This window comes from Mus musculus, chromosome 4, assembly GCF_000001635.26.
Source record: "Mus musculus strain C57BL/6J chromosome 4, GRCm38.p6 C57BL/6J".
Lineage (NCBI taxonomy): Eukaryota > Metazoa > Chordata > Mammalia > Rodentia > Muridae > Mus > Mus musculus.
In genome coordinates, this window is record NC_000070.6 from 120,173,200 (window position 1) to 120,200,933 (window position 27,734).

A 27,734-nucleotide genomic window follows, 5' to 3' on the forward strand; every position below is an offset into this window, starting at 1 on the left:
TTTGGGAGATACTTACCTAAGCTACCACACTCTGGGGTCCCCACTTACCTGGTTCGAGCTGCCTTAGTCTATTCCAGAAGTACAGTATCAGCTGCACCAGCTGGTTCTGCTGCTGGTTGTACGTGGTCAGAGCATCCTTTGGTCATGTGCTCACATGGGGGACACAGACCGTGACTCAGAGGTGCTGGCCCCACTGCAAAAACAACAACAACAACAACAAAACTTTTCAAAGAGGAAACAAGAACTAAGAAGGGCAGCCCACTGGCCTGACACCAAGGCTCTGTCATGGCCAGACAGCAGGCTGGGATAGGAGAGCCTAAATAACCAGATCATATCCCTGAGCCTTGGCTTCTGCAGCTTGAAGAAGATGCCCACCCTTGCCGAGCTGCCCTGGTGCTCATCAACAGCAGACATTATCTAAAAAGGCACTTAATCTATGTCGGACAGGGACCTGAATGTTTTGTTTAAGGAATAATAATTTGCAAACAAGAGTCTATTCACTGCTGCATAATATACCACTATAAAACTGTTCCATAATGTATTCCTACCCAACAGGTACACATTTACAATTACACAGTTTTGCACCAGTGAGAATTAGAAGGTACCACTGCCCCTCAAACAACCCTTTAATATCAAGATTCTTTCAGGTTAAAGGCAATGGGGGAGGGGAAAGAGAAGGAGGAGAGGAAGGAGGCAAAAGAGGGGAAAGAGGGGAGAGGAAGGAAGAGGGAATAAACAGAGAAGGGGTGAGGAGGAGGGAGGAGATATAGGGGAGGAGTGGGGAGAGGAAACAGCTTGTCTTAGTTATGGTTTCTATTGTAAAATAGCAGAATCAAAAGCAACTTATGGAGGAAAGGGTTTGCTTCAGCTTACACTCTCAGTAACCACTCATCACTGAGGGAAATCAGTGCAGAAACTTGAGGCAGGAACCCAGAGGCAGGACCCGAACCAGAGGCCATGGAGGGGTGCTGCTTACTGATTTACTCTTCATGGTTTCCTCAGCCTGCTTTCTTGTAGCACCCAGGACCACCAGCCTGGGGATGGCCCCACCCACAGTGAGATGGGCCCTCCCACATCAAACATCAATGAAGACAATGTGCCATAGGTTTGCCCACAAGCCAACCTGGTGGGAACATTTTCTCAGTTGAGGTTCCCTCTTCCCAAACGACTCTAGCCTGTGTGAAGCTGACATAAAACTAGCCAGCACACAGCTCTTGTAGGAAGAACCCTTCCCTCACCCATCTGCTTTAAAAGCAAGACCTACATCTCCCATTGTGGTAATGACTTTTCTGCAGTGCTGAGTAGCTCAAGCCTTTAAACCCATCACTGTAGGAGATAGAAGCTATCTGTGAGTTCAAGGTCAACTTGGTCTACATAGCAAGTTCCAGGCCAACCACAGTTATATAATGAGACTGTGTCGCTTAACACACACAGCTTCCTTAAGTAGCTCCATTAAGTCCCCACATGGTCACCTTCTCCCAATTTCCCTAGAAACCAAAACCCTTTCCTCTCTTAGCCCTTCTCCAGGGATTCACCCTCCTGGTGACAGGAAGCCACTGGGTCTTCTCATCTTCCTATGAAGGCCTCTGTGCATGTAAACACTAAAGCACTAACAGTAGTAGATCAAACCTGTGTTTCTTTCACCTGTGAACTGGATTTGTCAGTTTCATGTGTGGGCCTGAGTTATAGAGCTAAGAAGGTAAGTTTTCTCCTCAGGCCCCACATCACCTGAGTGAGGAACCCTGTGGTATGGCAGACTGTGAGCTTTTATATTCTCATTCAGTGTATTCCCTGGGAATATCTTGCTCAGCGGGTCATTGTTTTAGTTCATGGACTTTGCAGTTGGAGAGGACTGTTGGTTGCTTTTCCCCCTTGGTGCTTGCATGGCGCCTGCAGATGCTCTGAGAGGTGGTCCTCAGAGAGGAGGCTTCGGGGTCAGAACCAGCTAGATTCTTCTGGTCTTCCTTTACCAAGTACAGGGAGGCAGCCAAGCGCAGTGGCAATAGCCTGTATTATCCAAGACTAACTAAACTGCATTCTAAATGCTTACCTTTATAACTACAAATAGTTATAGCTTGTCTCTCACCAGAGTCTTTTTGTAGCAGAGAACATTATAGAAATCTACAATTAGCTAAAATGCAGAGAACAGCTGAACATGGTGTGCCCCCCCCCCCCAGTTACCAGTTAATACCCTGATGCCCAATGCCCAGGGAACATCAAAAAAAGAGGGACAGAAAGATAAAAGCCAGAACATCTACTGTCAGTACTTCTATATATATGACAGGGATGTTGCACCCATAAAATTTCAACAATGTGGTTACCTAAACAAGACCTGCACAATGTCACAAAAGTTGACATGCCAGTGCAGAAGGGAGAAATCTCACAAGGCTGGACCCCTAGATAAAAAGCTATGGGCAATTAGTGGCTGCTGAGACCAGGAAGTTTTCCCCAGGGACAATCCCCCTAATAGGTTAAACAATCCCAAGAGCTCAGCCTCAAGAACAGATAAGTATAAGCAACACTAAATGCTCTCTCTCTCTCTCTCTCTCTCTCTCTGTGTGTGTGTGTGTGTGTGTGTGTGTGTGTGTGTGTGTGTGTGTGTGTGTGGTGTATAACCATAATTAAAGAAAAGGTCACAGTCATGAAATGACAGAGAATGAATTGGCTGCTGGAGATGGAGGGCTGGAAATTATGTAAATAAGTTCTCGTGTATGACATTCTCAAAAATTTTTTTCTAAGTTCATAAAACAGGAATTTTTTTTTTAGATTTGCAAAGATTTATAGTCTTTGTGCTAGAATTCTAGGATTTTTCTCAATACCTCAAGAAAAAAATCCCTACCTGTAGGTAGCCAGGAAAACAATCTAACTCTCTAAGTTTCTTTCACCTAATTTGGACTTTTCTTTCAGGGTAAAATGAGATAATATGCTACTGTTTGTGTTTGTCTTCTTTCATTTAATACATTGTGTCACTTACTTGCCTTGTTGTCTCTATTAAAAACTCCCTCAACAGCAATGGAAGGAAGGAAGGAAGGAAGGAAGGAAGGAAGGAAGGAAGGAAGGAAGGAAGGAAGGAAGGAAGGAAGGAAGGGTTTATTTAGCTCACTGTCTGTTCTGGAATGCTGTCCCAAATGTGGAGGAGTCCCTGACATAGCAGGAGCTTGGGGCAGCTGGGTCACACTGTGTTTACCTTCAAGAAGCAGAGAGGTGAGTGCTGTGCTCAGTTGCAGTTGGAGATTTAGGTGCAGGGAATGGCACTGTCCACTTGTAAGGTGGTGGGTCTTTCCACGTCAATGAATTTAGTCAGAGGGATAGCTCATAGGTACCCTCCAAGGCTAACCTAATCTAAGCAATCTCCCACAGGTGTGCCTGCGGGCATCTCTCCCTTCAGATCCTGTCAGGCTGGCAATCGATATTAACCTCCCAGTGTGTTCAAGCTTCCCTCATGCTGTGACATCCCAGGACTTCATTTCTTTTCACCGCTGGATGATTTTCCTCTGTAGGGCCTCATCAGAGTCTGCATTTACCCGTTGATGGATTTGGCCTGCTCACACTGGTACTTTATTTAAACAATCAGTGCTTCTTAATGTTTTATTGGTGCTAGCAGCAACATCCAGACAAGGGAGCTGAGGTCCGGGGAGGTTAGGTGAGCCAAGCACGGTCACACAACTAGTTATCAGCAGTAGCAGGCTTCACCCTAGTAGATGGCTCTGGAGGCAATAGCGCTAACCATTATGGTTTCCGTCCCCTCAGCCAGATCAAATGATATGGACTAGCTCACCTGGCAAACCGTCCCAAAGGAGCACCCAGAGGGCTTAGCAAAAAGAGGCCTTTCTGGGCAGCAGCTTGTTTGTTTTGAGGCAGAACGACACTCTATATAGTCCAGTCTATCCAAGAACACACTATGTCTGTCACTCAGCCTGGCTGCAGAATCAGGCTTCCGGGTCACAATAATCCCCTGTTTCTGCCTTCCAAGTTCTGGATCACAAGCCCAGCTCTTAGCAGTGTTTCTAAAAGGGACAGAGGCAGGGGCATTGAAGAAGGGCTGGAGCCAGAGCTGGATGTCAGAACACATCCAGCACTGAGTGAGGTACAGGCTTCTTAGAACATGGGCATCTCCCAGGAAAGGAATATAGCTTCAACCCAAAGCAGGGCTGCTCCCTCGATAGAGGACTGTCTTGCAGCCTATGATGCATAGCTATCGTCCCACTGACTACACCCGAGGGGACATCACTGGGCAGCAGAGAATGGAAGTACAGATAGAGGGAACACACGTGTGGGAGTCTGCTTATGTGGAGGAGCATGTGTTTGGAATAGTCCTTCCTTGGAGCCTCTCCTACAGTTGGGATTTTTCCCCCTTATTAAATCTCTGGGGAAAAAAAACATGCATGAAGTGAGTACAGACACAAATTGGCGTATGCACACATACGGGGAACATGACATATGTGTGAGAACACATACATGAAGTGGTTGGAATTACAGATTGGGGTGAGTGTACATGTGACAGCCTACACATGTCTGAGAACACATGAGTAAGGCGACTGGGGCGCACACACTTGCATGTTAACTCTGAGCATCAGCATTCATACCGCAGGTACACGCACAAGTGTGCATATTCAGGTGAGGTGTGTGTTCATACCGCAGGTACACGCACAAGTGTGCATATTCAGGTGAGGTGTGTGTTCATACCGCAGGTACACGCACAAGTGTGCATATTCAGGTGAGGTGTGTGATGGCCCTGGACACACAGCCCTAGTTCTGAGGGGACATTTCCTCCTGGCCCCTCCAGAGCCTGCCCTGGCCCTCTTGTCTCTATTGGACTACACCTTTGGGGGTTGAACCTTCCACAGGGGTCGCATTTCAGATATCCTGTATATCATATATTTACATTATGATAAATTCACCACAACCACAAAATTACAGTGACAAAGTGGCAAAGCCAATAATCTTATGTTGGGGGTCACCACATGAGGAACTGTGTTAAAGGGTCTCAGTGTCAAGAAGGCTGAGAACCACTCACTGCACTGAGGGGTGACGCCATTGTGTAACCTGTGAACAGCTTGTTTTATTTACATGTAGATTAATTATTTTGGTAATTAGCTAGTCATTATAAACCTCATTTAGTTTAAAAACAGACATGATTATATCACAGATGTAGAATTCAGATGGCACTGAACAGAGCAGGGAGGGGAAGAGGCTTCTGCCCCCCAGCCAACAGGAATCAGGAAGGGACAGGGAGACAGAAGCCAAGGGCTCTTCCTGCCTCAGTTTCCCAGGCTGTCAGCCCTGGCTCCATCCTCCCTGTGGTGGAGGTGGAGTGGGTCAGGTGCAGATATCCCCCACTGGAGGTCCCAGCTGCAGGTCATTTCCTTCTCTGGCAGGGTCAGTGAAGACATCTACCATTGCCCTGTGGACAGCAGGTGCAGCTTCAGCAGAGAGGAGACTCCCAACGGGAGCTCTGACCCCGTTGGGACGTGCGTGCACTCCTTCCTTTCCTGAACAATCTCTACCCCACTTTCCTGCCCAGGCTGCCTCTGTGCCTCCCAGAAGCCAAAGCTCCACAGCTGTCTTCCCAGCTGAACTTTGGCCTCCCTCTCGCCAAGGACAAGCTCACAGCTGTCTCAGGTCCCCACAACCCACCCTGGCCTGGTGCGATATAATATCAATCAACATTTGGTGTTAAAAATTACAGATAAAGGGACTAGAGGGATGGCTCAGTGATTAAGAACACTGACTGCTCTTCCAGAGGTCCTGAGTTCAATTCCCAGCAACCACGTGGTGGCTCACAACCATCTGCAATGGGATCTGATGCCCCCTTCTGATGTGTCTGAAAACAGCTACAGTGTACTCGTATACATAAAATAAATAATTCTATTTTTAAAAAAAGATGCCATCAGTGGTGAGCAGTGGTGGCACATACTTTAAAAATTAGATAGATAGATAGATAGATAGATAGATAGATAGATAGATAGAGAAAGAAGAAAGCCATGTGAACATCAATGTTTGTCCCAAACAGCATGTCACCTGCAGATCAGATGAGTCAGCCTGCTCCTTGCCCAGAGGCAGGAGGAAAAAGTCTCCACCCCAGACAATTCAAGCCTTATCACCTTGGAGCTTCACCAGGCACCTGCAGGTAAGCTTCACCTACCGCAACCAGAAGAGATCCCCTCGGCACTCAGCCAGGTTCCAAGAGTCAGTCTCAGGACTTCTGAACGTGTCAGGGTCAGGATTCAGAGTCCATGCCTTCAAGAGCAGTTCTGGGTAATGGGTGGATCCATCCAGGCTGGTGGGCTGGCATCCCATTCCTTTGTGGATAAACTTCGGGATTGCCCTTTGCCTTCTCCTACGTCCCAGTTGCCCACTGGCTGCTCACTAGCTTGTTTCTGTTGGTTTCTTAGTACATTTCTCACAGTCTGGACCAGGTCACAGTGTACATATATATACCTTACCCTCAAATCCTTTTGCTGGTCTCTTTCTGGGAGCACCCACAAAACTCTGAGAGATACACATGTAAAAGCTACATGCCAAACTTTACTCCAAAAGGGCCCCTGTCTTCTAAAACAGGGAGGCTCAAAAGCAGCTACACGGAGCCTGGGAGAATTGGAGGAGCCATTGGGGTGGCCTAGGCAGGGCATGAGGCTACAAGTACTGGGAGGTGCCAGGGTAGCCACCACAGTGGTCAGAGCCACACCCACACCTCCCTTCCTTCTTCAGAAGTGCTTCCTAGATAACCTCTGCCCCTGACCTAGGGGAGCTAGAGGCTGCACTCTGGCTCTGGTCAGGAGCTTGAGGACCTTGGGTCTCTTCTCCCAGCTCCTGTTTCTGGTCCATGATGTGGAAAAGACCCTGGATGGAGGAGAGAAGTCTTAGCATCCTGCAGGACTCCTCTCTTGCTTTGCCTGGCAAGGCTTGCACCAAGAGCCTCCGTGGTGATCTTCCCCCTGGCTCTATATGATTCTGAAGGATCAGAGGATATTCCACCCAGAAGAAAAGATTAAGTGGAAGGACCTGGCTGAAGCCCGTGGGCTGCCTTTCTCTCCTCTCAAGCTGAACCATGACAGCCCCAAGGCAGGAAGGAACAAGAAGCCAGGAAAACCTCATGTTCAAAGCCAGTGGACTTAGTTTCCAATGCTCTATGACCCGAAGAGGCTCCTTCATCTTGCTTAGCTTTAGCTTGGGTGCTGAGATGGGTGGGCAGCACTGCATGTCCCCACAAACTTCTGAGATGTTCTGTAGCTTCCAATCAGGAAGAAAAGAAAAAATCTGATTCCTCAGGGCAGAGGAGGCCATGGAGCCCCAGAAGATCAGGCAGGTGCCGCAGAAGCCAGCTCACTCTGGTGGGCACAAGGGGGAGGGAAACCCTGGTCCTCAGCTTAGTCACTGCCACCCTGCCTTTGTGGTGCCTTGCCATCCTACCTCTTCAGTGCTGGCCTGGCCCTGACCTGAGGCTCACCCACTGGCCCTCTTTCTGCATTTGGCCTTGGGGCAGCTGAGAACAGGGCTGGGTGCTTGCCCTGCCTGGGATACCTTTGGCCTCAGGCAGGTGGAGTCCTGAGCCAGGCTTTTAAAGGAACCACACCATAAACAGGCCCTATTCCCTTTACCAACTCCTACAGCCTCACAGCACCCAGGGTTAAGCATGCAGGCCAGCCCTGGGGCAAGGCCTGCTGATTTCATCTGGAGGGGAACTAGAGGTCTCTTGGGTAATGCTGGGGGTGGGATGGGAGAATCAGAGGAGCAAGGTTGGAAGACAATAATTTGGAATTAAAGCCAACAGGGCCAGGTGTTTATCCAAAGAAATACCTAAGTGTGTGCTTCAAGAGAACTGAGGAAGGAATGGTTACCTGAGTAATGTTTATAACACCCCCAAACTGGAAGCATCCCAGAAACACAGGAATAATAATAACAAGATGCTATAACACTGAGCAACAACTACACAAAACCACACAACGACCCGATACATTCAAAGCACACAGCCAGACGGTACTGACCATTACATGCCATTCACACCTTTACCACAAGGCACCACTAAGCCACAGTCAGCTGCATGTGACAGCTTTGTGTCCTTGTCAGCACCGGTATGGACAGACTTCCATCCGCCGTTTGGGTGGGGGTGATGTGGTGTTGTCCTGTGGATTTCATTTCTGTCTCCTTGATGCTCGATGCATTGGTCTCATTTGTGTGTCCTAGAGACAGACCTGGGATGACAAAGGTCCAAAAGGAGCAGTTTAGGGTCAGCAAATGGTTTAGTGGGTGTAAGCCCTGCCGCCCAGCCTTGCCTTGATGACTTGAGTTGGATTCCCAAAACCCACATGATGGGAAGAAGAACAGACTCCCACAGGGTGCTACGGCACACAGGTATATAAATGCACACACCTAGAGATACACATAAATAAATAAATAAATAAATAAATAAATAAATAAATAATAAATACATGTCTTTTTAAAAAGAAGCATCATGTTGGGTATGTCAGAGAGCCATGACTCCTATAAGAAAATACCACAGGTCAGGTAGTTTTAAAAACCAGAAAGGCATTTTCTCACACCTAGAGATGGAAGTTAGAAATCCAAGACCAAGGTCTGCCAGGGCTCTGTCTCTGTAAAGACCCCTGCCTGGTTTGTGCCCAGCCCGCACCACAGTATCTTCACCCATAAACCCAAAGAGTCCCTGTGTCTCTCCTTCTCCTCCTCTTTTCCTAACATTTATCTATTTCCATTAGATATGGGGGGGGGGGGTATGTGCACGTCATGTGAGTGCCTTTGGAGGCCAGAAGAGGATATCAGATGCCCTGGACTTACAGGCAATTCTGAGCTGCCCAAAGTGGGTTCTGGGAATGGAACTTCAGTGCTCTGCAAGAGCAGCAAGTATTCTTAGTCATGGAACCATTTTTTTTTTTTTAGCCTCTTCTTCCTTTTTTGAGACAAGATCCCAGGCTAACCTCCAAGTCACTACATAGCTAAGAATAACCTTGACCAGAGTCACAGGCCTATGCGGTCATGCCAGATTTGTGTGATGCTGGGATCAAACCCAGGACTTATTGAGTGCCAGGCAAGTGCTCTACCAACTAAGCTAGGTCCCCCAGCCCTCTTTTGGATTTATTTGTATGTGTGTGTGTGTGTGTGTGTGTGTGTGTGTGTGTGTGTGTGTGTGTGTTGGGGTTTTGTTTGTTTGTTTGCTTGTTTTGTTTTTGAGACCTAGACTAGTTGGAGACACACACACCCAGCCCCTCCCCCAGCTAAACTCAAGTTCTTGGCAATCTTCTGCTTCAGCCTCCTGAGTGCTGAGATTACAGATGTGAGCCACCATGTAGGACTCATCTCCTTAAAGGACACTAATCCTGTCAAAGCAGGGTCCCTATGGCCTCCATCAACCTGAACAGCAGCCATCTCCACACGCAATTGCACCAGAGGGCTGGATTCAGTATGGGAAAAGGGGCAGAGTGAGTTCCGGCAGCAGGTGATCTCAGAGAAATCTGGAAGTGACTAAGTGATGTGGAAAGGGAGGACGCCATGTTTACAGGCGGGCAGCTACTTTGGACCTCTAGAGCAAAATCGCAGATGGCTATAGGGAAGCAGTATAAATGTAAACAATATATCCAACGAGAAACGGGGCTGGATTGAATTTTGCTTGCTTGTTTATGAGACAGAGTCTAGCTATCTACTCCACGCTGGCCTTGAACTCTTCGCCTTCCTGTCCCAAGCCCCCCTAGTGCTGGAATTACAGGCACACACCACCATACCTGGCCTGGATTCTTACATACTAATTCTTGTAGGCCACGAGTTGAGGGTATCTTGGGGTGTATGTGCATGTATGTTTTATGTGCTGGACTTGTGTTAACCATGACACTGGTCTCTAGATGACCATTGATTAAGTGGGTGCCAGTGCTTGCCATGGACGCAGACTATTGTGAAGTGATAGCTGTCTATGGGCTTAGCTGCTCAGAAGCTGAAACTGAGCGTTGTCTGTCCCTAAAGCCACCCTAGAATGTTGTCTTTCAAGGGATCTCAGTTACTTCATAGTCCCTCAGCCAGCTCCTGCCACAGCAAGGACCCTGAAACCCAAGAACATTCTATAACCCAAGAAGAGTTATAAACCCTATAGGAGACCCAGCTATACCCCAGAAGGGAAGCCCTAACACCAGACTTGAGCCTGGGTGGGTAGCAAAGATCCAGAGAATAGGATTCCTGGGAGAAGGAGGCATATATACTTTCTGCTTAGATCCCAGGCTCCCACGAGATGGGGAAGGAAAGTCCAGGGCTGACCCCCAAAGGCTGGACCTGAACAAAAGTGTCCAGCTAAGGGGCAGCCTAACACACTGGGAAAGAGCCACTTTGGATGCTAGCCTCCACCTGAAGTCAGTTGGTGCCTCTCCTCCATCCAGTTCAGAAAACGAAAGTGTATTTGCCCTTAGCCACAGAGCCTGCAGCATGAAGGCTGAGTGAGGGTCAGAGAAAGGCTGGCCAGTGTGTGGGCTTTCGTGAGCACCCACCCCCTCTCCCAGCATTGTTGTAGCCTGCAGATGGGAAGCCGGAACTCAGGACAGGTCTGTGCAGGGTCTGCTGCCTGGGATGTCTGGAATCTAGCCATCATGCCGCCCCAGCCAAAGATCCAGAGGCTTTTTCTCAAACAGGGAAAGCCACACAGGGCCTGACAGTGGCAGGCAGAATGGGCACCTGTGTAACATCCTTCCCTCCCTTTGCAGGCCAGAGTGGCTCAGATGAGGTGACCTCCCCACACAGGAGGTCAAGGCCAGTTTCTACTCAAGAGTAACTGCGCCAAGCCAGGCCAACAGGAGTCTCTGATGAGGCTCGAGTGTGGAGTAAATTGTAGAGGCTGGTAAACAACTCATACCAAATTAAAACAAAACCTTTCCAGAAAAAGAAAAAGGAAAAAAAAAAATCAAGAACAGGTGGGTCCATCTGATAATGGAGGAAGATGTATCTGCCGACATCACTAAATACCTGGAAACAGCCATTCTGCAACTGCTCAAGCTTTGTGTTTACATGAGCAGGGAGTAGAGGATGGAGAGGAAGAGGAAGGGAAAGATGGAGGGGGAGGGGAGGGAGAGGGAGAGGGAAGTGGGGAGTAGTGGATGGGGAGAAAGGAGAAATGGACAGAGAGAGGAAAAAGAAACCAAGAAGAGAGAGAGAGAAAAAAGAGAAAAGAAAAAAGAGAAACAGAAGGGGAGAGAAAAGACAGAGAGCACAAGAGATCATGTTTCCAGAAGCCTCAATTTCATAGCAACCCAATACCATGGCAACTAGCCCACCCCCCATAACAATGACACTGACCCGTTAATGAGGCTGGAACCTTCATGACCTAATCATTTAATTACCTCTCCTGACAACCCTAGTGGCAATTGAACTCCAGCCTTGGAGGGTCTGTTCACTCTGTGACAGGTTTCCTCACAGCATTCTAGAAGAACTCTCAGGCTTTGTCACCACTGTCCAAGCAAGCAAGTCCCCCTGTAGCTGTCCACGTGCTGGTATAACCTATGTGGCTGGTAGAAGCTGGAGTCTTTCCTGGTTTGGGGAACACAGGAGCTGGAGAAAAAAGGCATATCCCCCGAGGTCATCCAGCAATCTCAGAGCCCTTGCACCCCTGTCCAGGGTCCTGATTGGCAAGCAGCCCTTAGTAGCTCTCAGGGGTCTTTGTCCTTTTTCCTACGCCTTGGGGGCAAGAATTTCCAGGACCATGTCCTTGATTCTCTCTCCTCTGAAACCGTTGAATGTCATCCCTTCCAATATGTGCACACCATGAATCTTAGAACCTAGAAATGCAACTTGGAAAAAAAAGTCTTAGGATGCAATTAAGCTACAGATCTCAGTCATCTTGGACGTTCCCAGTGGGTTCTGAGTCTGGTGACAGGTGCTCAGGTGTCAGACTGTTAGGGGAGCCTGGACCTATTGCTATAGGTGAGTCAGCAAGGAAGGAGAAGGTCATGGGAAGTTAGGCACAGACTAGCGTGAGATGGCTAGAAGCCATTTGCAAGACCACCAAATGTAGAAGAAGCAAGGACCAGACCACTCTGCATTTTGGACCAAAGAAGCAGTGGTTGTTGCAGCTCCAGCACACTTACCCACAGCACCCTACAAGCCCTCACTGCTGGACCTAGGAACAGGCCTGAGACCCTGGCCAGTATGCGAGGTGGGAGAGAGGAACTTTGCTGGAAGCTTGGAGGAAACCATTTTCTTCTGGATGTGTAGCCTCATTATTAGCAGTTCAGAGGGAAGCCAGCTCAAGAATGAAGTCTCAGACAGTGGAGACAAGGTTTGTATGTGCAGGTACACACCTGTAATATACTTGAGAGGCTGGGGGAAGACTTCTAGATCAACCCAGGCTACATAGCAACTTCATGGGCAGCTAACACAAGACTGCACACACACACACACACACACACACACACACACGGTGGGAGGGACTATAAAGAGATGGGAAGAGTTGCTGGGTTAATCTAGTTCCAAAGATCACCCTATCCTTACAGTCTGGTTAAGCAGGTCTAGCTGTCACTAGGTTTTGTCATTTTCATTTGTTTGGGGACACATTGTGTGCAATGGTACAAGTGTGGAAGTTAGAGGACAACTTGCAGGAGAAGGTTCTGTCCTTCTGCTCTGTGGGTTCAGGGTGGCAAGCACCTTTACCTGCCGAGCCATTGTGCTGGCCCCTGTTGTTTTGAGGCAAGATCTTGCTATATTGCCCTAGTTAGCCCTGAATGTATAGCAAACACTGGGATTATAGATGTAAGACACACTGGAAGGTCATCCCTGTTTAAGCCGGCTAGTGTTGGACTTGCTTCTTACTGCAATGCTTCCTGCCCAACATGTTTCTCAGCAGAGCCTGGTTTCCAGGCTGTTCTTTGGTTTCTCAGAATCTTTCTCTGTTCATCTCTCTATCACTGCCTTATTTATCTGAATCCTCTCTGGGGCCAGTGATGAGTCTTTAACCAGGAGGACAATCCCTCACAAGAACTGGGAAGGAAACAGGCACTTCTATGTTTCAGATAGTTTTGGGCAGTAACTGACATCTGTATAGAAACCCAAAGAAGACCTTCTAACACTATCAACAGGAGCCACCTCCAGGGGATGGAATTTGGGGGAAAGGGTCTCCTCTCTGGGTTATATATCATGATCCCATTCAAATTGTTATCATAGAGTGCATTTGTTATTTAAAATTCTCTGGATTAAAAGTAATACAAGAAAGAGTCCCCTAGGTGCTTATTCTATGGGCAGTTTATCTGATAGACAAAGAAATGACTCAAAGCCAGACATAGTGGCAAACTGTCAATTCAACACTGGTTTCCAGGGAGGCTGCGGCAGAAGCATTGCTGCTGTTCAAGACCAGCTGGTCTACATAAGCTTCAGCCTGGCCAGGGCTACTAGTGATACTTTACCTTAAAAAGAAAAGGAAAAGGAAAAAGGAGCTGGGTGTGGTAGCACATACCTCCAATTCCAGCTCCTGAGACACAAAGACTGGAGGATCAAGAGTTCAAGGCCATCCTAGGCTACAGAGCACAGTTTAAAGCCAACCTGGGCTGCTTGAGACCCTGTTTCAACAACAACAACAATGATGATGATAAGATCAAAGAGAAGAAAAAAGGTAGAAAGAAAGAAAAAGTGAGAGACAGACAGAATTAAAAAGTAACAATGTTTCTTTAAAATTTGAACATCGAATTCTTCAAGAACTCCTTAAATGAACCCTTAAATGACCTAATATTTGCTGGTCCAAAAGAACAAAAGAATGAATGCTCCCTGCCACAGGGAAACATAAGGCAGGCTTGTAGCTCAGTGGTAGACCATTTGCCTCGTGTGGCAAGGCCCTGGGTTCACAAACTAGCATTTTAAAACACCAAAACAAAAACAAAAAGTTGTAGCCAAAGCTTTAAGGAATAGCAGCTGCCACCAAAACTGTGGCGACGCCTGGGGGTCAAGAGAGGAGCTGCAGCTTGCCTTCCCAAGTCCTGCCCCTCCCTCAATTCCTCAAATCCCAGGCTGGACAGAGACACTCCTGAATACCAATGTCGTCCTCCCTAGATCCAGCTTCTGCTCACACCCCTGCAGGGGCTGGGATGCCCATTCTGGAGCCCTGCACTCTCTTAGACACAAGTCTAAGAGAGACACTGCACTCTCTTAGACCCTTGAGATCTCCAGAGGGGTTCACAGTGTCTGAGTCCACAGCTCAAGACACCAGGGCTCTGAGTACCTGCTCTGTTCCAGCAGTGGCAGTATTCACTCTGGCCTTGGGTTTAGGTTCAGGGTCCTTCTCAGGGTGTTTTATGCAGGCTGATACTGACATCCTACAAGGGATGTGGTAGAGCTTTGTACCCCACATGCATTGGCTTGGAGAGACTTGCAGCTCAGAGCTGGAGCCAGCCTTCAGCTGGAGGACTGAACAGCCTCAGTCCTCACTGCTGAAGAGACTGGGCTGGGCTGGGCTGGGCTGGGCTGGGCTGGGCTGGGCTGGGCTGGCTTGGATGGATGGGCCTAGAGGACCAGCTTGCTATATTCTCTGGTCCTCCACTCTTCTCCCCTGCTGACAGACTTATTCCTCATGAGCATCTAGAACCCTCTGTACTCCCTGAACCTCCCCATCTCACATAGCTGCTTAAATTTGAGGACAACTGCTAGAAGTCTACAGTACCATGGAGCCCACGTTGCTTCTGAGCCTCACACCGGCCACAGGTCTCAATCTTGTGCTGAGCACAGAGTTGAAGAAGCCATCAACAAGTGATGTTCCCAGTGCCCAGACACTTTCGTGAGCTATAGCGTTCCTCAGTGGTGTCTGCTGGAGGAGCAAACTATTCACCCCCCAGTTCCCAAGCTTTGAAAAGCACTTAAAGATATCTTACATTGCAGAGATACTTGTGTTCCCAGCTGCCTGTCAACCAGGCTCAGATTCCCAGCCACTAGAACACTGTAATGCATAGAATAAATGTCTGGATTCAGTATCTCTCAGTGGAAGGTGGCAGCTGTTGTCAATTCCTGCCCCTCCTACCCTCCTCAATCCAGCCAAGCAGCCTTCAAGTGGTAGAGACATTGCCTCTGTCTCAGTTCTGACACTGTCTATTCCCATGAAGCTCTTGATTGGTGTCTACTAGTCCCTCATGCCCTTTTCACCCAACCTCATGAGACCGTTCCTCAGTGAGGTCTACTCACATCCCTCTGTGGTCACATGATCTACTCCCACCACAACCCCAACCATTTGGCTGCAGTTATTTGCTGATACATCTATGCCCCGCCTCCCTCTCCAGCTCAGTCTTCCTCTACCCTTAAAGAGGCAGTCTTTAGAGATGGCCTGGAACAGTTTTCCCCCGAGTCCTGAGGATTCCCACAGATGGTGAGACTAACCGCAAGATCAAAGCTTAAGATGATCGTAATGGGCAGATGTTCACAATGGGACGGTGAAGAAATGAGGGAGTGAATGAATGAATGAGCTTGTTATTGAATGGGGGTAAAGTAGCATACGCACATATGAATGAACAAGAAGTTGCTGAGTGAATGAGTCATTGCCCAACAGAGGAAGGAGGAGGAGCAAAGGAGGCTTCCTGGCCCTCTCCAGCAGCCCTGGCATCGGCAAGCCCGCCACCCGCAGCCCTAAGCCTGAGCTGTGTGCCAACCAGCCTGTGATGCCTCCTGCCCGAGCCAGCTCCCATCACTGCTGCTCAGCACACGCTCTCTGATGCCGGCCAGACCCTGAGCCGGGCAATGAATCAGACAGGCCCTTGCCCTGGGGCTCCCGGGATCGAGGGCAGACAGTCAGCCTCATAAATAAACTGAATGCCATGCTGGGCAGACATGTGCTCCAGCAGGGTGGTGAGCTCAGGGTTGGTCCAGAGCCTGCAGCAGGGCAGAGCTGTGCTGGTGCAGGGAGCTGGGAGCACTACAGGAGGGGGAGGGGAGAGAAGGGCACTGGGACAGCTGGGAGCAAAGCCTAGCCACTGCACACAGCAGACTGCTCTGGGGCTCTTGCATGGGATGCACGGAACATGATGCATCATGGGGTTGGCAGCAGATGCTGGATACAGGAGTTGTGACTTGGACAGGGACCATAGTGGTGAGCAGGACAGAATGGATACACAAGGATAGTGTCTGTGATCCTTTGTGTAAAAGGAAGATGGAGGCTCCAAGGAAATGTTAGAGGAAGCAGTTCAAAGAGCTGCTAGCTTCTGTCCTTGAAGAAGCCACCATCCCCCTTGTCCTAATGCTTACTGCTAGCCACCCAAGTTACTTGGGGCTCCCAGGCTGGAGCAGTTGTTTAGGGGCACTTAGAGATAGGATGCTTCCAGTATAGTCTGGCTGTGGGGAATCTCGGGTTCCTAGAGGAAACCAGAGACTTAAGAGCTTGACAAGAAACCTCCAGATCAGAGAGGGTGGTACTAGGAAGGATGACAAACACTCTGTAAACAAAGATGGCCTGCTCCTGTCCTAAGGGTCTGTAGCACTGTGCTGAGCATCCCTGGACTAAGGATCCCAGATCAAAAAGGGGTCCCCAAACAGCACAGATGTGCTGCCATGGGTCAGGAGTTGAGGTGAACGCTTTCCACCCGTGTGCTCGTGGCATCTAAAGCTGCCCTACAGATGAGGAAACAGAAGATGAGAGGGAGACTTGTCCAGCAAAAGTCACACAGCTGGGGAGGGGGAGAGGCTCCAACTCAGGCAGGCCGGCTTTTGGTTGTACCAAGCACAGTCTTTTATAGCACCTATAGTTTGGACAGTCCTGGAACACGTACTAGGGACTCTACCCCAAAGGGCAAAGACTCTTTCCTCCCCTGGGCTCTGCATGCTCCACCCATGTAGAGATTTTGGGCTCCTTGAATGCAAAACAGGGACTTGGCAGCCAAGGAGCTCAGTTTGTAAGCGATGTGGTGGGCAGGCAGGAAGCAGATCCCAGGGACAGAGGGCCTTTGTCTGCCTGCAGATGGGCAGGCAGGTCTGGGCTGTGTGGCCAAGCCCAGGGGCCAGCCGGGTGCAAACTCATTAGCCAGCTTCTGAAGCTGCCAAGAAGAGGAGAGCAATTAGAGAGCCCAGGCTGAGCCAGGAAGTGAAGCCACCCTGCAAGAGCTGCTGGACTATCCTGCCTCCACTGCAGGGTGTTGGGGGAGTGGTGAGCAGCTCTCTCCTGATTGACTGGCCCTACTGTGTGCTGAGAGACACAGTCCATGTCACATTTCACGTGGAGCATTCTTTGGAGTAGGAATCATGAACTCTGTTGCTTTTACAGAGTCACCCACCCTTCCGTTAAGCGCACAGATATGTATTAAGTACCTGCTATGCTGAGTACTGAGCTAGATCTTGGGGATACTGGAGGGAGAAAGGAAGGTAACTTCCTGCTCAGGAAGCATTGAGGAAAGAAACAGAGAACAGAACAGACACAAGATCCGTGGTGCTGGAGGAGGAAGGAGCAGGAAGCGAGCATAAAAACCCATTCACGTTCACAGAGGAGGAACTGAGGGTCAGAGTAGGGAATCAACTCATCCAAGGACACACAGCCGCTAACTGAAGGAGCTGAACTTTGGCCTGGGATCTGCTGGTTAGACATCACCCAGCTAGTGTCCTGAAGACCCCTCGGAGCTTATTGTACCTATTGAAGATGTCATTAACTCCTGCTTGTAGGAGCCTCAAGATGTAGGTAGGTTTGGCATCTCCATTTCCTAAGTGACAGAACTGAGGTCGAGGGGGGAAAAAGCCATAATATGGTCCCAGGAAGGAGGGTTAGTGTGGACTTGAACCAGAGTTTGGTTTGGGGGTTGTTTTTGTTGTTGTTGTTGTTTTGTTTTGTTTTGTTTTGTTTTTTCCATTCCCAAGTCTATTTCTTCTGCCATGCCTGGACCTTGCCAGCTTAGCACTTGGCCCATGAGGCCATCTTGGTCGACGTTTATGAGAGCATTACTGATCAAGCATATCTCCTTGAGCAAGGTTCATTTCCTTTGGGTTTTTCCCCTTCCCATTAGGAAAAAAATATAACTGACAGGCCAGCTCTGAAATCCCCCAAGTTCCTTCTATTTAATCAGTGTTCCCTAAGGCATGCTGTGACCTTGGAAGACAGATAAAGGAGGCTCCAATGTCTCCATCGAGTAAGAAGGTCATTTAATTCAAGGCAGATTGGTTAGGGAGATCATTACAGTGCACACAGCAGAAGCAAACACATGGAGACAGAGAAGGTGAGGGGCCTGCTGGGCAACAGCATGATGCAGAGGCCCAAGGGACTTTCGGTCATTTTGGTTTTGGTTTTTGTCCTGAAACGGGCTGGGCTCAAACATCTGTATATGCAAAGAATGCCTTGACTCCTGATCCCTCTGCCTCTACCTACAAATGCTGGATTAGAGGCATATGTTGCAATATCCATATGTCTATCTCTCTCTCTCTCTCTCTCTTTCTCCCTGTGTGTCTCGTCTCTCTGTCTGTCTGTCTGTCTGTCTCTCTCCCTGTGTGTCTCTTGTCTGTCTGTCTCTGTCTCTCTCTCTCTGTCTGTCTCTGTCTCTTTCTCTCTCTTTCTCTTCTTTCAAGAAGGTTCTTATTATGTAACATAGGCTGGCCTTGAACTCTCCGAAGCAGCTCAGGCTGGAATCGGACTCACATCCATCCTCCTGCTTCCCCAAGAGCTGAGAAGGCAAGTGTGTGCCACAAGGTCATCCCAGGATCCCGCATCCCTCCACTTACTCTCCACTTCTGCAACCTGGAGACCTTGTTCTACAGTAGCTTCAGTCCCTTCCAGCTCCGGCCCCACTTGGGTTCTAGGTGGGCCTCCCAGAGGAGAGACTGGAGCAGGTCCAACCCTATCTGGGCCACCAATAAAAGCTGTGTGACCTTGCCATCCAGCTCCTCCCCTCACTCAGCCTGGATTTCCCTATTGATTAACTGGGGAAGTTGGATCAGAGCAAGCCAGAGCCATAATAAAAAGCAAAGTTTATGAGCACTTTCTTCAAGAGCGGCAGCAATCCCTTGAGACAGGTAATGGCGTTATCCTTGATGGACAGATAAGCACCAAAGGCATACAGGGGTGGAGTCACCCACCCAAGGCCACATATTAGTATTGCCCCAGTGGGGACCACACCCAGGACTGCTTGACTGAGCTCCAAAAACAAAAGCTGCTGACTTGCATATACAATCATGCCCTTTGACCTGCACAGCAATCACTGTGGGACTTTATCTGTAGGAAATAATCCAGATGTTCATAGCAGCCATATTTACAACATGAGAGATAACTGTGGGCTGGACCCCAGAGCCCTCCTTGTTTTCTTTAGAAGTTTGGCAGCTTCAGATAAACTGCAGTTTATTGGATACCAGCTTGGCTAGTATGTGTCGGGAACCCCCAGCCACCCCAGTGAATCAAGAGTCATTTCCCCCCATTCCTAAACCAAACGCAAGCTTCCAGTTTCAGAGAGGTTGAGGGGGTTGCTGAGGACACACAGCTTATGACAGGTAAGGCCTCGTTCCCTGTTATCCTCAAGATAGGAATGGGGATCTGTTTTGCAGAGAGCAAGTGATATTTATGCTCATCACTCCACCCTCAGGCTGACAAATCAGAGAGTTGGGGCTTAACTTTAGGACCCTCTCCCCCAAACACTGCTTCTGACTGAGAAATGCTCCTGGCCTTGGTTTCTCGTCTATGAAGCGGAGCTATTGTCTGCCCTCCACGGTGGTTAAAGGTAGGGTCGAATGGGTAGGGTGGAAAAGTTGGTCTCCCAGTGTAGGTGGGTGGGTGCCAGCCAGGGGCTGTGGCCTGGGCAGAAGTCTTCTGAATGAAGTAATGCTTATCTGTCTGAAATTAATTTGTTATTGTGGGACCTTGGCCTTTTTTTTTTCTCTCTCTCCCTCTCTTCTGTACCCTAGGCAAGCTGTTACAGCAATGAAAAACAGATAAAGACATTGGCTAGTGACACCAAATAAGCAAAAAGTGCCCAGCCAGCATAGTACGTGGAAAGGGACTTGAGACAAAATGGGCTGAGAAAGAAGTAGGGAAAGCAATAGACTGGCAATCTCCATGGCATGGGTTGGCCGGTGATGCCAGTGGCTGTCTTCTGGCCTTCTGGGTGCTGTCTCAGTGACTGTGTATGTTGCCTGGACCCTACCCTGACCTGTGGACCATTCCTTCATCCAGTTAAACTAGCCGCAGTACCTATATGTGCACACACACACACACACACACACACACACACACACACACACACACAAGTTGATTGCCCAGGAAGGATCAGGGGTATTTGCTGCATAAGGGATCCATTCAGTCTTTCAGAAGCTGAGCTGAGGAGCTGTGATGACCATGGAGCCTCCCATCCCCTTCCTAGCAGGCTGGATGGACCTGTCAGGGTCACACAGAGTGATATCAGGAATAAAACTGGGGCTCAGGTGGCCTACTATCTCTGGGACACAGAACACAGTCATCAGTGAGGTCTGGATTCAGGGGCTCCTGACACCTGGCTGACCTCATGACATGACGCTTAACCTCACAAAGGCTGAGGAGCATGAACTTAATAAGTGTAACCCTGCTTGGGAAGAACCCTGTGTGGGGCTGGAGAAACGGCTCAGCCAGAGAGAACACTGACGGCTCTTGCAGAGGACCTGAGTTCAGTTCCCAGTAACCATACCAGTGGCTGGCAAACAACAGTTAAGTCCATCTCCAGAGGATCTGATGCTCTCTTCTAGATTCCTTGTGAACGTCATGCACTGTGTCTGTGTGTGTGTCCACTCAGTCACTACACATTTTTATGTTTTAAGTGAATTTTTAAAAATAAACAGAAGTAAAAAGAGCCCATTGTAAATGTGGGATGAGACCTGGGGGAGGGGAGGCCAGGGCGAGCTTCCACTGGGCTCCGAGTAACGCTGAGTTTGGAGAGCAAGTGTCAGGGTAACAAGCAGGCAGGCCCTTGGAGCAGAGGTAGGGGCAACCACTGGCCTACTCTAGCAGAGAACGATGGAACCCCAGGCCCAGAGAAGCCAAGACAGCTGCGGGCTTTCGCAAGCTCTCAGCTGCAGCCAAGACAGATCAGTTAGTGAACAGACAGCAAAATCACAGAGACAGACACCCCCAGACATGTTCCAGCCCATCACTGGTGCAGAGCTGAGTCTGCCAGATCTCCTGCCCCTTCCCAAGGATGTCGACAACTTAGCCTTGGACTTGGAGAGGCTGGTGGCTCCCTCAGGCCAGTCCTTGTCCTTCCCACATGCAAACCTGCCAACAGACTTTCTCATTCTCCTCTGCTGCTGGACTCCAGCCTTATCCTGCGTGTCTGGTGTAGATCCTGATATCAGACTGCTGACCCTTCCTCTCAAACCTTCCATGGCTCCCCATGTCCACAGGGTCCAAGCCAGACCCCTTGGCATCAAGCGCCTCCATGGTTTTGTCTTGGACATACCAATCCCGCTCCACCCACTCTGTCCCAGAGTTGACCCTCTGTCTCAGGACACCCTTCCTCTACCATCCTCAACTCCATCTGGGTTTGGTGCAATAGATCCATTTTGGCCTTTGCCCATGTACAACTTCGTCGTCGAAGGCAGTGGCCTCCTCAAAGGACAGGAGGTCTCTCTGTCCACCAGTGGAAGCTTGGTGACCCTGCTACCTCAAAATGCAAGTTTAGTGGGGTATGCGTTCCTTGCTTGCAAAAGTGGGGGTGATGCCCTTCCTCAGGCATCAGTGCTTGGGTACCCTTTACCTTTGTGCCGTCACCTATGCCTCTGTCTCTTTGTACTGGCCACAGCTGGCAGGGTGGAAGCCAAGTCGCAGCTTCCCAGGACAAGACAGAGCTGGACTCCAGTTCAGCTTCCTAAGGCCAACAGAGATCCAGGCTCCAAAACCTGTGTACTACCCCAAGCTAGGTGGGTCAGAGGTCAGGATCCTGCCAGTTGTGCTTGACTGATGACCCCCAGGAGCCTGTGGAGAGGATTTCTCTCTCCTGTTGGCCAGAGCTCTTCCCCAACTCTTCCTCCCTGCCTCCAGCCTCTCCAGCCCCAAGAGGCCTTCCCTGAGAGAGCCAAAGGGCAGTTGCTGGCTTGCCTTACAATTACTCAGCTAAAAAGCCCAATTCCTTTCCTCTAGGGGTGCTACAGTGTCTTGTTCTTGGCCTAGAGGGCTGAGTCTGTGAAGGCAAGGCTTACTCTTCTCAGGCAGTCTCTCCCCACCCCTCCACTGCCTGTCTCTTGTGCTGGCTGAGCCTTCTGAATTCTGGGTGCTCTCTCTCTCTCTCTCTCTCTCTCTCTCTCTCTCTCTCTCTCTTTCTCCAATTATCTTTTGGTGATCTTGGATATAAGGTAATAGGTTTCATTATAGCATTTTAAAAAAAAATTTTAAACAGTCTTTAAAATTTCTATTATGCTCTATCTCCATGTACACCTGGGTACCAGAACAGGGCATCAGACCCCATTATATGTGGTTGTGAGCCACCATGTGGTTGCTGGGAATTGAACTCAGGACCTTTGGAAGAATAGCCAGTGCTCTTAACCTCTGAGCCATCTCTCTAGCTCCTTTGTTATAGCATTTTCACACATATATGTCAGTTCCCTTCATTCTCATTCAGACCCCAACACACCCTCCCCCCCCCTGCCCTATTCCCTTTAACTAGGCAATTAGCCCCCTCTTCCCTCCGTCAATCTCATTTCCTGTCTGTGACCTCTCCTCTTCAGGTCCCCTTCCCAAATCCACAAGGCCATCTTGTCCCCATTACCCCTAGCACACATCCTCTGCTCAACCAGCTCCTTGCTCAAGAACCCAGGGTATTCCATTTGCAGGACCAGGCTGTATCTTCAGCCTGTCTGGCTCAGCAACAGCACTGCCCCTGCAGACCACTTCTGTGGCTCCCACTGTTTTGCCTGCAGCTCCTGCAATATTGAGTGTCCTCTGTTCCTCCAACCTACCCTCACCACCATGATTTGTATTTCCAATTCCAGCCAGTGATTCCTAGATCCTATGTCTACACAGACTGCCTTCTGATCCCCAGTCCTGAGAACTCAGAACCTGTAGGCTCCCGCCTGGATGAATGTCTCTCAGGCTATTGCTGCCTGGTAAGTCTAGAGCTAACTCTCTGCAAACCTGCTCCCCACCCACCAGCTCTTATAAACAGCTCCACCAAACATTCTGGTGCCACCAGAAAGGCCATTTTATTGGAATCTGGGAGACAAACAGCAGGGCAGGCCAATTAAATCTCAGCAGCTACTGGGGAAAGGAAGACGAGTGAGAGGAAGTGGGAAAGCCAGGCTTTTTGAGTTAGGGATCAAGGCAGTAAGAAGACTTAGCAATGCAAGTCTTCCAGAAGCTACGAGGGAAGTGGTGTAGGGACAGGCATTCAGAGAGGAGAACAGTAAGGATGTCCAGAGTAGCAGGACAGAGATGGCACAGGCCTTTAATTCCAGCACTCAAGAGGCAGAGGCAGACGGATTTCTGAGTTCAAGGCCAGCCTGGTCTACAAAGTGAGTTCCAGGACAGCCAGGGCTACAGAGAAACCCTGTCTCAAGAAATTTAAAAAAAAAAAAAAAAAAAAAAAAAAAAAAAAGGAAAGAAAGAAAGGAAGGAAGGAAGGAAGAAAGAAAGAAAGAAAGAAAGAAAGAAAGAAAGAAAGAAAGAAAGAAAGAAAGAAAGAAAGGAAAGGAAAAACACTATGCTTTGCTTTCTGAGTTCTAACTCAGAAAGCTTTCAGGCTTAGCAGTGAGGTCTGTAAGCAGCATCATGAGAGGGACTTCCAGGGTCTACAAGAAACGAATCTCATTAAGGGATAATTATTCCTCCCATCTTTTAAACCTTAACCTGTTTCTTGAAGTTACAGATTTTTTTTTTTAAAAATAATTTATTTTTATCTTTATGAGTGCTCTATCTGCATATACACCTGCACGCCAGAAGAGGGCATCAAATCTTATTGGAGATGGTTGTGAGCCAACATGTGGTTGCTGGGAATTGAACTCAGGAATAACAGCCAGTGAATGCGCTTTAACTGTTGAGCCCATCTCTCCAGCCCCAAGTGACGGCTGTAAATGTTGAAGGAAGGTTTTCCTGTGGAGATGACTGACAAGGCCATGTGGATTTTTAACTCTTGAGGGAGGGGATACTATGGTTTTCTTCTCATATTATCTTTGGAGCAGTTTAGAGTGTCATGTTTCTACCCAGGGTTAGGGTTAGAACTCAGATCCCATTATTTTGACCAAAAAAATCATGTAACAACATAGATCAAAAATAATTAGAGAAAAATAAGGGCCAGAGAGATGGCTCAGGGATTAAAAGTGCTTGCTGTACAATCACAAGAGATGAGAATTCAGCACTTATATAACAAGCAGGTTGTCGCACAGAATCCTGGAACTCCAGCTGCGCAGAATCCCACACACACACACACACAGTAAGCAGGCTCTGCAATGCATCATATACATGCATAGATAAAATAAATCCTTTTAAAGCAGAATTAAAGAAACAATTTTTAAGAAATCTATAAAGTTGCCACACCTTGCCAGATCATAGCTGTCTCATAATGAGCCTCAAGCAAAGTCCTTCACTCTCTAGCTTCCTCCTCATGACGCAGTGCTCTGAACACTGTGAAGGGACATTTGTGGAGTTTTTCTACCTTTCATATGGAATTTCAAAACCTAAGGAAGGTCAGTTATGGGTCTTTCCTTTCTTCAAACTTAGTGTGTTGTCAGGGATGTGAAGGGTGGGCCTAAAGCTGACTATGGATCTTCAGTCACCTACAAGGCTGTTAAGGTCTGTCTGACCAGCCCCCAACCCCAGCACCTAGTCTGACACTATGTCCATTATTTGTGCAATCTCTCAGTGCACCTGATTGACAGGCCGGGCCTCCCCCTTCCCTCCCCTCCCCACTCCTTCCCTTCTCTCCCCACCCCACACAATCCCTGCTTCAGAACAGCTTCTCCACACATCTCCAGGACACTTACCCTTCATTCTACTCTCCTTCAATAGTCCGGGGGATCTTTCTAGAACACAGATCTTTTTGTATCACCAGCCTTCCCAGGGCTTTTCACCATTCAAAGCCCTAACATCTTGGGCACCAAACCTAACACTATTGACCAGGGTTGCTCTGACTTAGCTTCTGGCCTTTGGTTCCGCCTTCTTGTAGCTTCCGGCTGTGCTCTTCCTAGTCCCTTTGTCTGGAGTGTTTCGCCTTCACCCTCAGAGACCAGGCCCAGGGCTGCACCCCTCATTTCCTACCCACCCACGGTTCCCTGGGGAACCTGTGTTTTCCCTCCGCTGCCAGGCTGCTTGCAGTCCCTGTGGGTGCCTGCGGTTATTTGATTCATGTCTCCTGGCTCCTGAACTGCAGATTCCGCAAAGGCCATGGACATGTCTGACTTGTTCACACTCCAGCAACACTGTGGCCCCAGGCACACGTGCTGAAGTTGGAACCCAGGACTCCATGACTGGGCCCCACCCACTTTCCCTATGTTCTCTGGCATTAACCTTCTCCATGGGTCTTCCTCCACCCAGCCTCAGGAAGCTCCCATCTGCTCCTACCACATCTCTGATCTTCTTTCTGGAGCACTCCTCATCCCATGAATACTGTTCCCTAAGCTTACTGTGGCCATCTTCCAACTGGAGAGAGCACCTGCTGACCATCCCTTCAGACACCATCCTTAGTCACAAGTTAGCACACTCTCTCCCTTGCAGCGCCCTGGTGCTACTCACACAACCCCTCTGACAAGATTCTAATCCCCACACCTGTGACCCCTTTCAGGGCAGTCCTAAATCCCTGAGCCCTGGAGCAAGGACCACCCTGAACCACCCTGACTTCCTCAAGCCCTCCTCAGCCCTGGCTGAGGCCCATCCTCCCAGGAGTTTGCACAGGAGGGCAAGGCTAGGAATTGTCTTAGCTCAGCCTCAGATATACTGCAAGATCTTAAGCAAGTCAGGAGCCTCTGCCCGGCCTGCCAGCCGGCCGGCCTCCATTTCCAAAGGACCAGAGCAGCAACGATTGCTAGGATTTGGGGGACAATTAAACCAGGAAGCCCACAGGAAGCATGAAGATCAGCACTTGGTGCCTGCTGTGTACCACCCAACTTCTGAGCATCTGTTTCCTGGTGTGCCTCCCCTGACCTTGTGTTTAGAGGGAAGCTCATGCCCCACATCTGTGTCCCTTTGCCTGGCCCCGTCCGTCCGTCCATCTGTGTCTGGTTCCCAGAAGGCTCTGTAAATGCTTATTAATGAGTTAATAGACCACACACTTGGCACCACCCATACCATTGTTCCCTCACTTTCAGGGCAAACCTTATCTCTCCAAACAGGATCTGGGCTCCTGGGGCTGGGGGTGGGGCCAGAGAAGTAGAGCGGGAGGTGTCTTCATGTCAGGGCATTCAGCCCTGGAAAAGAGCTCTGTACTCCCCTCCATCGCTCTACCCCCCACGGTGCCCAACTCAAGAAAGAGTCAAGAGGACTTGCTGACAGATGGCCTGCCATCTTCCCCCCATGAAGGAGGCAAGTCCCCCTACGAGCTACTGCCCTAATTACGCCTGTCCCTCCCTCCACACACATCTGCCTTCCCAGGCAAGAGTCTGCTTGACATTCTTGCACAGAGTTCTCTTGGCTGGTGATTCCCAGCCAGCTTGGCCAGTTTCTTCAGAAAACTGCAGCAGAGAGAGAGAGAGATCGAGAGAAAGAGAAAGTTCTCTTAAAGCTACAGAGACCAAACCCAGAAACAAGTCCACCCATGCTCTTTGGTACACCCATGTGAAGGGCATTGTCAAAAGTAGATAGACATTAGAAGATGGAGCAGTAGTGTCCAGTGGGTAGACTCTGCCCCAACAGTCTGGGGTAAGTAACTAGCAGGGAGCTTAGGCAATTACCTTTCCTGAGTCAGTCTTCACAAAGGAAATCACAGCTGTGCTAGGTTTAGGAGGACTGGATTTGATGAATGCTCACAAGATGAGCTGTTACTATGGCACCACGGAAGGTTAGAGCCCCAAAGGACCCCTAAGGAACCTTTAGCAGCAACAATGTTGCAGCCAGCAGAGGAGGCAGGCCCAAATTCTTATACCACACAGCAAAACCAGTGGCTAAATTTTCCTAACACTTGTTAATGTCGGTTTTCAGGTGTGCTCTCTCAGCTCCTGATCTCAGGGTGGATCATTCGCCTCAACTGAAAGAACTCAGTGCTGGGCCCTGGTGGCGCATGTCTTTAATCCCAGCACTTGGGAGGCAGAGGCAGGCGGATTTCTGAGTTGGAGGCCAGCCTGGTCTACAAAGTGAGTTCCAGGACAGCCAGGGCTATACAGAGAAATCCTGTCTCGAAAAAAAACAAAAACAAAAACAAAAACAAAAACAGAAAGAAAGAAAGAACTCAGATCTGAAAGCCAACATGGGACATTATCCGGTGGTCACTTGCTCATGTGTGGACCCTCTCCAGCTGAGGGTGGCACCATCAGTTAAGAGTGCGCTGACTGAAGGCTACTGAAACCTGTGGAATAGAAAGGCAGAGACTGTGATGCAGCTCACTATATTCAGAGCCGGACCTTGCAGGGATGAAGACTCTGTGCCAGGAAGGTGAGATGTGACCCAGTGCCCTTTTCCAGCTGGGCTCTGCTCTCTGGCTTCCCTCCTCCTGGCCCAGAGGCTCTGCCTACCCACCTGCCTGCCAGATGGATGCCTGCTTCTCCTGCTTCTCTCTCTCCCACCCCAGGTGTTGCCTGCTGCCTTGCCTCGCCCCGGGACTGGTGGGTCCATCTGGAGAGCCTAGAGCCAGCACTGGAGATGGAGGGCTAAAGGGTAGGGGATGGGCTTCTTAGCCACAGCTCTGAGAGACAGCAAGGAGCCT

General features: G+C 49.2%; 3 long non-coding RNA genes across 6 annotated transcripts in view; 2 read left to right on the plus strand and 1 right to left on the minus strand.

Annotated features, from left to right (window-relative positions):
• Positions 1-27,734, minus strand: part of Gm36134 — a 107,967-nt gene that overhangs the window by 19,015 nt on the left and 61,218 nt on the right. For 2 of the 3 annotated variants that reach the window (XR_868083.1, XR_868082.1), the window contains exons 2-3: positions 7,989-8,195; positions 49-193 (exon numbers count right to left, since the gene is read on the minus strand). This is a non-coding gene — a long non-coding RNA (predicted gene, 36134). The remainder of the gene's footprint in view (positions 1-48; positions 194-7,988; positions 8,196-27,734) is intronic. The other variant, XR_868084.1, reaches the window with a different exon arrangement.
• On the plus strand, positions 3,235-7,834 carry Gm36073. The gene is made up of 3 exons (XR_376602.4): positions 3,235-3,553; positions 6,014-6,130; positions 6,811-7,834. It is a non-coding gene; the product is annotated as a predicted gene, 36073 (long non-coding RNA).
• Positions 17,584-27,117, plus strand: Gm36013. Of its 2 annotated transcripts, none has more exons than XR_868081.1 (3): positions 17,584-17,623; positions 22,879-22,992; positions 27,014-27,117. It is a non-coding gene; the product is annotated as a predicted gene, 36013 (long non-coding RNA). The 2 variants fall into 2 exon arrangements; XR_376601.1 differs by lacking the exon at positions 17,584-17,623 and adding an exon at positions 19,278-19,416.